This window comes from Cucumis melo, chromosome 6 (genome assembly GCF_025177605.1).
Source record: "Cucumis melo cultivar AY chromosome 6, USDA_Cmelo_AY_1.0, whole genome shotgun sequence".
Taxonomy (NCBI): Eukaryota; Viridiplantae; Streptophyta; class Magnoliopsida; order Cucurbitales; family Cucurbitaceae; genus Cucumis; species Cucumis melo.
In genome coordinates, this window is record NC_066862.1 from 36709804 (window position 1) to 36718117 (window position 8314).

At 28.9% G+C, this 8314-nt stretch overlaps 1 long non-coding RNA gene across 1 annotated transcript; it reads right to left on the bottom strand.

Moving 5' to 3' along the window:
* Positions 1-5091: 5091 nt before the first annotated feature.
* LOC107991200 (uncharacterized) lies at positions 5092-7377 on the bottom strand. The gene is made up of 3 exons (XR_001763130.2): positions 7140-7377; positions 6370-6470; positions 5092-5307 (listed from the first exon to the last, which is right to left on the bottom strand). It is a non-coding gene; the product is annotated as an uncharacterized LOC107991200 (long non-coding RNA).
* Between the last annotated feature and the right edge of the window lie 937 nt (positions 7378-8314).

An 8314-nucleotide genomic window follows, 5' to 3' on the forward strand; every position in this document is an offset into this window, starting at 1 on the left:
CCATCGTAAGTATTTAATGAGAAATTTCATGTCGTAAGTATTTAATGAGAAATTTCATGTATTAAAGAATTAATAAATTTTAAAAAAAACACACACTCAATCTCATTTTAAAATATAGAATTGTTGATATTTTAAAAAAAATTATTAATTAACTTTCAGATGGAGAAATTTTATGTCTGTGAAATTTAAATAATATAACCCCCGAAGAAATATTACTTCTTCCCGACTTAAATTTTATATTCATATAAAATTAGCAAAGATAAAAAGAATTTTCTGCCATGCATTTTGTTCTTATGGAAATTGGAAAATCAATGAATAATAATAATAACCAAAAATTAAAATCATAAACTACACATTTGTTTTATTTTTTTAAGAGGAAAACAAAAAAAAATCAAATGTTTTTTTTTTTTTTTTTGCTTTTTAACATCTTAAATTACAGATATACTTGGGGATCAAAATTCAAATTATATGAAATGTAGGTAAATATAAAGATGATAACTTGAATTTTGAAATATTAAGGGGTTGTTTGGTGCGTAGGGTCGGAATCAAATGCCTGAAAATTAAATGCACATGGGCTTATCTGATGGGGTTTTAATGCCTGGGAATTAAAAATGACTGTGTTGTTGGAGTGTAGGATTTGGAAATCTAGGTTTATGCAGGATTTGGAAATTAAATCTGATGCATGTGTTTGGATGTTGGTTTTACATTCTTGTGTTTAACTTGCTTAGTTTTTTTTTTTTTTTTTTTTTTTTGCAAATTGTACATCCTAAATTTTATCATGTATCAATTATTAAATTGAAATGTTCTTTTTTCAAATTATGTACCTCTAATTCAATTTCTTTACTCTACTAATTTTTCATGACAATAATATAAAAACGAAAAAATTTTAACATTCAATAACAATAATTTTGATATAAGTTGCATTAACATAGTTGCTCTAATTATGAATATTACAATCCATCCACAAAATATAACAAGTCATTTAATTTTATGGGGTTTACAAAAGTTATAGTTAAGCAAGGGGTCTAGTTAGTTTCAAAAGTAACCATAACCAAAGGATCAAACAAAAGTGAAAATCAAGTAAAGTTACTTTAGTTATAGTTACGATTGTCTTCCTAAGATATGCATGCATTTCTTATACTTCCATTCTGCTAGGTAGTCAAGGAATGCATGCAACATTGTGGATCAAGTAATAGAGACTCGGCTACAATTAAACAATCATCCACGTCCATTCCAGGAATAGTCTTGTAATTCAGCATATAATCATTTGTGTAGGGATGATTCTATTTCCATTTTTTCTCTCTGCCATGTAGCAATCTTTCCAATTTCCTTGGAAGTTTCTCACATACTTGCACAAAATGTGTCCATAAGGTCCCCTGAATATAACCGTCTTTTCTTACTTGGTCTAGTTGATCTCGCATCATGTGCCATACTTGTTGGAGTGGATTGCATGTCCTCCCCCGAAGGTGGCTCGAGTCCATGTGGATTTAGAATATCAAAGTTTTCAAGATTAATGTCCATGTCATCTTCCTCAGTATCTCTTGCAATCTGTGAGCCCATTTCAACGGGTGTCTTACATCTACCACCAGTAGCCCTATCTCTACCAAACAAAATTTCCAAATCATAGAAGTAAGGAAATGGTTTATTTAGTAGGCCTTGAGCATTGGGGTGTCCCTACATGGAGTTAACATATGTAAGTATATTATATTTTACTTTTATAAAAAGTATAAATTATATTAATCTTCTTACCTTAACCCAGTCATCGAACACGAGTTTCTCTGCCTTAATGCACTTTCGTTCCTCATTCCAGCCAAACCCACTACACGTTGGCCCCATCATCTCTGCTATGGCAGTGTACTGCTTCTTTAAATTTTTTACTCTCAACTCTAGATTTAGAGTCACTTGTATGTTGCTTCTAGGAATTTTTTTCTTTCATTAGTTTTTGTACTTGTACCAAATATCCCTGTTTGAATGTTCCATTATCAACCCTCCAATCACCTTCCTCCATTAGTTGTAGTGAGCACTCAACTAACGCCTCATCCTCAATGGTTGTCCACTGATGCTTAGTGGCTTTTAAATTTGTCGACGCCATCTAAATTAGTACATGAATTTTATAAAAGTCAATGGATAAAAAATCTATAGATTGACATATAGATAACTTAGTTCTCATAATTTAGAGGAAATCCCCATGTATTTCTGACTCCAATTATACACAAAAAATAGTTCAAGTACAGATCATGTGATAAAATAAAATTATATAGGAAACTAAACTACGTATATTAGTTATACATTATTCCAATCCTCAAACATTTGGTTTGCAAGATTATCCCTCCATTCAGTCTAAAAATTAGTCGTTTCCACGAAGTTTATATTCTCATGTTCATCTCGCTTGAATCACCTTCACCAAGATGTGGCTCCTCAAATGTTTCCTCTAAACCCATTTCTCTATGTATCAAGTTATGTAAGAGGCAACATGCCGTTATTATTTTACATTGTATGTCAACGGGGTAATAGGATCTTCCTCGTAGAATGGCCTACCAACCCTTCAATGATCCAAATGCTCTTTCAATAACGTTTCTAGCAAAGGAATGCCTCATGTTAAATAGCTCTTTCGGGCATTTTAGTGGGTTTCCTCCACGCCATTAAGTTAGATGGTAACGTTGACCTCGGTATGGAGCGAGAAATTCTTTAGCATTTGGATAACAAATATCGCACAAGTAGTAGTAACCTACCCATGTTGTGTCCATAGTGAATTATTAGGGTATACCATATTAAATGAGCATATGGTCTAACACCACTGTGTGGGGAGAAGAGAATGCATCATCTTACCCTTTGGGACTTTTAAACCAGTAGGTCGTGACACTGCATCTCTAAGTACCCTCGAATCGAATGCAGACCCTTCTCATCCAGGCATGACAAATATGAACTCACCATTTTACGAACACACACCAAGTACATTTGTGGCAATGTCACCCTTTATAGACCTATACCTTGGGCGATCACTCATACTTACATTCACTTTCATGTGTGTACCATCTAATGCACCTAGAAAATTCTGTTAAGGGACAAAAGACATTTTATTCGACAATTCATGGAAGCACATATCCACTTTAAAGTAGTGGCGGGCCTATTATATACCTGAAACCATCGCCACTTCTCGTGCGAACATGAATGGGTCACTGGATTAGGTTGCTTAAGAAGGAATTCATGAAGTCTAAGAACTGCATTAAGAACAGCGTTGAAGTGTCTTGACACTGTTAAACCAGACCTTGCAAAATGTTGTCGAGCTACCCTATTCTTAACATCGTGTGCTACAATATGCAAAAAAATCACAACATCTCTTCAACATCCACATATTTAGTGGCTTCCAATCCCCCTCTTGTTCTTAACATAGTACACAAGATAGTAAAACATCTTTGATCCATCCGTGCACTCTTTTGACAAGCTATATCACTTTCATGAATTTTAGACAAAAAAAGTTAAGTTGCCTAATTTGGTGTCTTAGGTGTGGTGATTGGTTTTCTATTCTTCTGTCTCCAAGTCTCATTATCATATTGAACATTAATTAGCATCCATTGTTGTTGAGTTGTGCAAATGACAGTAAGTATTGCAATCAACTCATTTGATTCTATGTCCATGCTATTTTAGTACTTTAATTAACGATAAGTTCCTGACAAAACAAACACAATTGAGTTCCTAGTACACGAGGTTTCTAAAGTCCTAATAATGTTTGTTTCCTAACATTATGTTCCCTAACACAAAAACAATCTACTTTGAAGGTCAAGTTCTTTTGTTTTTTTTTTTTAATTATGTAACTCTTTCCTCTATATAATTTAGTTATGAAGTTTGAAAATTTTCTTGATATAGTTTTGATTTTAGAAAAGACAATAGTGTTTTTTAAGGAAAAAAAACTTGTGAAACGTACTTGATTTTAATTTAGCATTGCTTTTTTAAAAAAATACAAGATTATCTTCTTTTACAATTTTTTTCTTCAAAACAAAAGTTTTAAAAAATTATTTTTGATTTTTTTTTAATTACGTAACTCTTTACTCTATGTAATTTAGTTATGAAGTTAGAAATTTTTCTTCATTTAGTTTTAATTTTAAAAAAGACAATGGTGCCTTAATTGATTTAAATTTAACTTTGCTTTTAAAAAAGTACAACATTATCTTTACAAACAAAATTTCTTAAAAACAAAAGTTTTAAAAAAATTGTTTTTGTTTTTTCGAAGTTTAAAAGTTTTCTTGATTTAGTTTTCATTTTAAAAAAGATAATGATGTCTTTTCAAAAAAAATTATGAGACTTACTTAATTTTAATTTAGAATTGCTTTTAAAAAAATACTACATTATCTTCTTTTACAATTATTTTCTTAAAAATAAAAGTTTTAAGAAATTGTTTTCGTTTTTTCAATTTATGTAACTCAATTTAGTTATGAAGTAAAACAATTTTTTTTTTATTTAGTTTTGATTTTAGAAAAGACAATGGTATCTTCTTAGAAAGAAAAAAACTTACTTGATTTTAATTTAGCATTGATTTTTAAAAAGTATATTATCTTTTTTTTTTACAATTTACCTCTTAAAAACAAAAGTTTTAACATATTGCTTTGTTACAAATTTACCAACATTTTAGAAGTTAGTAATAAGTTGTTAATTTACCTATCATTTTAAAATCCAAAATAACAAAAATCATTGTAAGAAATTTGCTTTCTTCTTTAATCTTTTTTATCATTTTTTTACGACATATTCGTTTTTTGATATTAAAAATTTAATTTATATGAAATTTAAATTTTATAATTTAATTTTGCTTTTTTAAAATAGGTTAAAGCCAATCATTTTTAAAATTCAATTTGGTACAAATCTCATCTACTTAGTAAATATTATTATTCTTTGTATAACAAGCCAATATCGCATCAACCATAATTACTTTTAGGCAAATTTTTTTAAGAAAAAAATTAGTAACACTCATCCCATTTGTTTCTATAAAAAAATCAGAATCATTGTTATTCACAAACAGAGGTTTCAAGTGAGTTTTTTTTTTATAAAAAACAAGCATAGCCCCCCTGTTTTATTAAAACAAGTGAACAATATAAATTAACTTAAAAAAATAATATTACAAATTAAATTTCGCACAAAGTATTCTCAAAAGTTAGAACAAATAATTTGACAAATATAACACAATCATAATATACAAAACATGAATGTACTAACAAAGAAATTAAAAATGCAAAAGTTCATATACAAATGTAGGAAAGAAAATAGCACATTACGTAATGGTGTGTGTCTATGCAAGGCAAGGCTAAGACAAACCTACAATAAAAAAAAAAAAAAAAAAGCAAAATAAAACGGTCAATGAGATGAGATAAGTGGAACTAAGTTTACTTCTTGATAGTTGGAAAACAAAGAAAAATCCACATTAACAAAGTAAAATATACATACCATAAACAAAGTATCAAAGAACAATGAAAAAAGAAGGAAAATAATAGTATAAGAAAAAAATAATAAGATAATAATATATATAAAACAAAGTCTATATAAAATAAATGTAAAATAGTTACCACTCAAAGATATAAAAGAATGTTATGACCTCAATCTCAAAAAAACTAAATTTTAGATACAAGCCAAGGAGGTTGTATGTTTAGAAATGAAGGAGAAGTGTTTTATTTAAAACAAATGGGTGTGTTAACTAATAAATTTTTCCTTTCAAATCACTCAACCATCATTAATAAATGAAAAAAATAATAATTACTATGTATTAAATACAAATAGAATTAAATTAAGATTTCCAAAATTTAGGTGTCTCAACTACCAAAAGTAAACATTAAATTTTTTTTTAATACAAATACCCCATATATAAATAAAAATAAGATTTCTAAATTTAAATCTCTCTCGACTACAATTATCCACTGTCAAATCAGTTTTGTCTAATTTAAATTTCTCAAATACCAAATAAACAAACCAAGGGTAACCAAAATATTTTAAAACTTAAACACTAAGACTACACAAACTTGATTTACAAACTTTACTTTAGAAGAATAATAAAAAATTAAAGTTTGATATTTTAAAATAAATGGTTAATGAGCATCTAAGCTTCACATCACCAAAAATTCAAGATCAATATAATGTTAATGCAATGCACACATGAAGAACCTAAGATCATTATTATTAGATTCATAAGCAAAAATCAGGTGAAAAATGAGTTATTGAGCATTGTTTTTGTGCCTTAACTAAAAACTGTCATAAAACAAAACTGTAGCGTATTTTCAAAGGGCAGACACAAAAAGAAACATCACAAAATTAAGCTATTAGTCATGAACAAAAACAATTCCAAAAGAGAACAAACTCTTAAAACTAAGTGCAGATATAACTTACAATTGTATTGATCACTCATCTGCTCCAACTATTGTTCCCTTCTCGCTGACATAGATACCATCAAGGAACTTCCACATATCCTTGTTCTTGACATGACATTTCTGCAAAATAAGGCAAAGAAGAATAAGCCACTAAATGATTTGAGTGTGTAACGAACTTTGTATGTGAGTGTGAAGAAGACAAACCTTGTTAATAAGGGCACAAGACCTCAACACAAGTTAAATATCATTTCCATCCAAAACCAAACTATCCTCCACTTTTTCAGATCAAGTAATGGAAAAAAATGAATTAAAAACAATAGTAACTCCAATTCCACCTTGTTTTTTTCTCTAGAAGAAATAAGCTTTTCAATAATAATAAGAAAGTAAGCAAGAATCAGATTATCTAACCCATACAAAACAGATATAGTATATCACCTTCTTATTTTTAATATATTCATTTAGAAAAGTAATAAAAAATTTTAAAAGGTGTATCTACAGAACAGAAAAAAAAAAAAACAAGAAAAAAGAACCTTATTGCATTATAGAAAAAAACACAAAAGAAAAAACTTCCAATAAAGAAATGCATGCAGAAAAAACACAGGAAAAAAAGACCTTACAACAAAGATTCATGCAGAACAAGAAAAAACACAGAAAAAAAGAATCTTAGCAGAACAGAAAATATTGAACAAACAAAAAAAATTGAACAAAGTAATACATAACAAAAAAAAATTAGAACAAAGAAAGCATTAAAAAATTACAAAAAAAAAAAGCATTACGAATAGCACAGACCCGCCAATAAATCTATCTTTTCTCCACAGAATTCGATTTTCTCTTACTATTGCTTCTTTGTATGAGAAAAATAAAAAGAGACCTCCGCTGAAAGATTCTTGACAACAAAAAAAGAGAAATTAAATGAGGAGATGAAGAGACGTAGACTAGATGAGGAGGCTAGGGTTTGAATGACAACGTGAAGAAGAGATGGGGAGAGAGACAATGAGAGATCTAGAAGAAATTAAGAGGAGAGATATTTTTTTTCTTTTTTTATTTTGTAAAAACATTGAACTCCCGATTTACCCCTTTCTTAATTCCTTGTTGGGCCAAACGTGAGTTTGGCATTAACTTGATTTCAAAACCAGGGGCCACCCTAATTCATTATGTTTAAATAAACTGGACTTCACGAATAAAAAGAAAAAAAATTAGCAAATCAATGTGTTGTTGTGTATACATAACGATAAACGGATGACCAATTAAGTCTAACCAATTAATTAACATCAGAATAAATGTAACCAATTAATATCAAATCCAACAAATTCAATTAATATACCAACTCATAACAAATGTAATATACACATTGAACAATAAATTTAATAAAAATCAAATTAAACTAAAAATCAACGAAAATAAATCTTGTACTAAACCATAAATCTAATAAATTTAAAATCAAATTAAACTCAGTTCAACGAAATTGAGTGAAACCAAATCTAATGAAATTAAACAAAATCACGTTAAATTAGAAAAAGAAAAGAAAGACAATTTAAAAAAAGAAAAAGAAAAAGAAGTACCTCTCAAACCTTAATTTGGGGGAAAAGTTTCCTTGTTTTTTTTTTTTTTCTTTTTCTCAATTATCCCAATTGAAAGCAAATCAAGCAAAATGAGAAAAGATTTTTCTTAAAGTGAAAAAGAAAATATCCACATGGGAGAATGGAAAGTTCATTGCCTCTTGGGATCTTTATTTATCGTTAATGAGTTGGTTTTTTTTAGAGTGGGGATAAAGTAGATGGATCATTTAGAGACTGTGGAGAAAATGGGAGAATGATGAAGAGGGAAAGAAAAAAAAATCGTGGGTGAGAAAATCGGAAACCGTGAGATTATGTTTTTTTTTTTGGAAAACTTACATAAATGTAACAAAACATCAAACTATTTACGGCCCGTATAACAAGGCCCATAAAGTTAGCTATTTCATA